This window comes from Terrapene carolina, unplaced genomic scaffold, assembly GCF_002925995.2.
Source record: "Terrapene carolina triunguis isolate 2854851 unplaced genomic scaffold, T_m_triunguis-2.0 Scaffold111, whole genome shotgun sequence".
Classification (NCBI taxonomy): Eukaryota; Metazoa; Chordata; order Testudines; family Emydidae; genus Terrapene; species Terrapene triunguis.
In genome coordinates this window covers 1255538-1259881 of record NW_020664462.1, presented here as the reverse complement: position 1 = coordinate 1259881, position 4344 = coordinate 1255538, and positions in this window count along the sequence as shown.

Here is a 4344-nt window from a genome sequence, read left to right as displayed (position 1 = left end):
TCAGCGGGGGGGGGCGGGCTCCGGCGGCGGGGGCTCGGCGGGGCGGCGCTTTTTTTTGCTGCTTGGGGCAGCAAAAAAGTTAGAGCCGGCCCTGCTGTTAGTGGTGCTGGGTGCCATGAAAAACTGTCCCCCTTCCTCCCCCCCCCCCCACCAAAAAACCCCTTGCCCTGTGTCATGTGTCTGAGCAGGGCTGGAGCCAAAAACCTTGCCGCCACCTGCTGGTCACTTGAGTTTAGTGCACAGCAGACAGCCGAACTCATCAAAGCCATTTGCGAATGGGGAAAGATAGGGGGCGCTGCTGTTACTTCAGATGAAGGTTGTTGGGAGGGGGCGGGGGAGTCGGCTTGTGTTCACATGAAAAGTATCCGCTTCCCTGTGCTGACTGAGGAAGGATCAGGATCTACAGGAAGCTGAAACCCGAGGAAGGGATTCTGAGTCCAGCTCTGGCCTCGGATTGGTTTTTGGTGCCCATTTAACTCAAACACCCAACAACCACTTGGGAGAGAACTCCTCTTTGTGAAAGTTGGCCCCTCGCTGAGCCGGCACCCAGTCGAGGTCTGTAGTTCTCTAAGGAGTCCTCCAGCAAAGGCCTCAGAGCTCTACTAGCTCTGGGGTTAAAAGAAAAAAAAAATCTGGTTTTTGAAAGGCCCCCAGAGGCACAAATCTTGGTGGTTTGGGTTTTCCTTTGCAGGTCACTTTAGAGATGAGCAGAGTTAGGAACCTTCATGCACCCAAATAAGTCCCCATCCCCACCCCCCATAAATCAGGGCATCCTGTCACACAGGGCTAGTGTGCATAAGCCACCAGACACACAGACGCACATGGGGGCACACACAGGCATGCACACATGTTGCATACAGGCTGCCACACACCCATGCATATACAGGGATACGGACAAGAATGCCTCCCAAACTGAGATCTGCCTTTCCAGCTGTGCTTGTGGCCACATGCAAGAACATCTGCGAGGGCACACAACTGCAAGCACACTTACACACACATACACAACTACAGAGTCACACACACGTATGTGCATGCACACCATGCTCCTAAGCACCAACAGGCCTCCTGCCACAGGGAGGGGGGTGCAGAAACCCACCCATGGGCCTGCACAAACACACACTAGCAGCTGGAACAGTGAAAGAGGCCTGGTTTCCCACCTGCAAATGCTCCCCCTTCAAACCTCTGGTTCCTCCACTCTCAATCTCTCCTCTTGAATCCCACTTTCTTATTCTCCATCTCCAACTCTTCCCTCTACTCCCCCGTCCTTTCCCTGTTCTGTTTATCCCTCATCTCCTCCTCCACTCCTTCCCCCCTCCCCCGTCTCTATTTTCTATCCAGGGCCACCACTGCCATGCTTGGGTTCATCTCCAATGGGACGGGGCTCTTGGGCGGCCAGAAGAAATGGGATCCATAATGGAACCACAGCTGGGCTTGGAAAATCCAGATCCCAGCCAATCCTACCTCTGGATGGTGCTGTGTCCCTCATCACCCCACCCCCTACTCCCCAGCTTCCTTAAGGCTCATGTCCATCTACTCAAGCACCCATCCCCATCTCCCTAAGTCAGATGTGCCCAGCACCCTGGTGTCGGTCCCTGTAGGGATGAAAGGGTTAATCTCGGGAGGGACTTCCCAAGCTGCTCCTCTTCCTAGGCAGGGTACCCTCTCCTCCTCCTCCTCCTCGGTTGCCATGGGAACAGAGTGGGGAGCCAGGCTGCGGGGGCGGCACTGAGCTTGGTCCTCCCCCAGCATGTTCATGTTCCGCAGCGATGAGATCAATAATTCACAAACGCCTCGGCACCAGGGAAGCCTCAGATGCCCCCGGACTCCACGTCTGGCCCTCAGCTCTGGGAGCCCGTTGTCCGAGGGTACAGAGCAAAGGAGAAGGGGAATGGAGGGGAGGGGGCTGAGAGATGCAGGGGGCATGGGATCAAGCCCGCAGGGGGTCAGATGGGCCAGGGGACAGGCACAGGCTGCAGATCTCCCCAGCACGGGCTCAGAGCCGTGCTAGGTCCGAGGGGACTGGAAATTAGGACTGGTTGATGGCTTCTGTGAAATGGGTCTTAGCCCATCGCCTGGGGACACGCTCACATATGCAACAGACGCTGCCACGGATGAGTCCCCTTGTCGGCAGACTTAGCAGAGAGGCCAACGACTGAATGGGCTACCATGACTGACCTCTCCCACCACCCACCAGATGGTCCCTGTGGGTCCGCAGTGAGGCACATTGTGGGAGCAGCCCTCTCCCCACCTGTATCTCCTCTGGGGTCTCACACCCTTCCTGGGGTAGGCTGACTCCAGCTGAGAGAGGGGGTGCACTAGAGAGGTATCAAACAAAGCAGGGTATGGGGATGGTTGGCCAGAAGCTGATCCTCGGCTGGTCAGTCAGGAGAGCTTGATCCTCTCCTACTACAAGTTCAAAGCAATCAATGGATGTCACAGTTAAAGCTGGGATTAGCCAGTGGAACTCATGGCCACAAGATATCATGGAGGTCAAGAGCGTAGAAGCATCCCCAAAAGGCCTTTCTCTATATCATGGGCCCCTTGCTTCAGGACACAAGTCTGGGGATAGGACGAGATCTCCCCATGTCTGTCCAAGCTGGGAGTTCCCGGCGCTTGCCTCCAAAGTAGCTGGTATCATTCACGGCCAGAGACTGGCTACTGGACCAGCTGGATCAGCATGGTGATTTCTACATTCCCCCTCTTCCACTGCTGCTCACGTGTCTCTCTTCCTTTGCAGGGACAGCCTGCACATTTGGGACCCCTGGGCTAGATGATCCCCTTCAACCTCCCACTATCCAAGGGCAGCCTCCCACATGTCTAGGGTCTCCCCTGCATTTGGGTTGGAGTCACACCTGCTCTGGTGTGGGAGGGAATCGAGGTGCGGAGACGGGATACAGCCAGGAGTGGGGGGCATCAGGAAGTTGGTTTCTTCACATGAGCCCCCCATGAAATCTAGGGTCAGCCCAGCTCAGCTCAGCCCTCTCTGGGTCTGGAGCATGTGGCCACTGCCAGTGTGTGCTGTCTGCAAGCGCCTGGGCTGAGCCTGGCCTGGGAATGTTCACTAATGGATAAGAGTCTCTGCTTGGGACAGAAGGGCACAGAGCATACCGATTTACCGGCCAGCGGCTGAACAGAGCTGTCCCTTCAACCCCCTCCAACCTCTCCCACTGCTCTCAGCCCCTGGCTTATTGGCAGCAGGCAAAGAAATGCTTTGGTTTAGCGGAGATCTTTTAGCTCAGTACAGGGGAGTCTGAGTGAAGCTCTCTGGTCTCATCAGGTCCCAGTGCAGGGAAGAACAGCCCCAACGTTCTCCAGCCATCTTTACCCAGGTGCTTCCTATGCACCCTCTCCACTAGGTGGTGGTATGAGCCACAGGTGTGCTGTGTCCTGCCCACAATGGGTCAAGGGATCAGAGGGGCCAGACCTCACTACAGCCACATGTTCGCCAGTTGCATCTATTGAAAAGCAGCAGATCCAGTATTTGAGCAGCAATGTTATGTTTTTTCCCCCCACTCTGTCCCTCTTTGTCTGTTGCTTTTTACTGGAGGATTAATGGGGGCCTGGTTTCCAACGCAAAACGTATCTGTGAAATTATCATAAAGGTGATTCTTGTGGCGTGAATTTCGACTCTGGTTAAAAGTGACAGCTGGACAGTCCTGGAGTCTGACATCCGCCGTTATCCACTGAGCGGCTACAGCACAAGCACGGGCAGTAGTTGGGCGATCTTCCCACACCCTGTGCCCTGCCAGTGGGTCTCAGCTGGGCCCTGCAGCGCCCGCCTGCATGGGTGACAGAGCCCCTTGTCTCCAGACCCATTCAGTCCGGGGCCTCCCAGTTGCAGGGGGTTTTGTTACATGGAGACCTGCCCGCTGGGATTGGGTGCGAGACCCGCTGCCCTTGTGTCACACGGGACACCTAATATGTGTCCGATGGCAGAGCTTCCGCTCACAGCTGATCTTGGCTGGGTCTGAGCCCAGGGTGGGAGGCTGCGGGGGTCTTTCCCATCCCGGATCATTTCAGACCTTGGTGCTGAGTCGGGCTCTAGCCCATGCGCTGCTGTGACGGGCTACAGTTTAACAGGGGAATGGCCCTGGCTGAATGCCAGGCCCCAGAGCCCCACCGCTGGACACACTGCAGGCGGCTCTTGGCCCCAGCACCGAGGAATGCAGCAGTGCAAGGTGGGGAGCAAGGGGCGGAGAATGGGGGGTGGGTTCTGTAGTGACACCCTTAAGGATGGAAGGAGCCTGCTTGTGTACCTCCCGCCCCCCCCAGGTGCAGGGGAGGAACCTGTGCCCTGTCCCCCCCAGCAGCGGGAGAGGGGCCCTAGGGGAGGAGCCTGTGCCC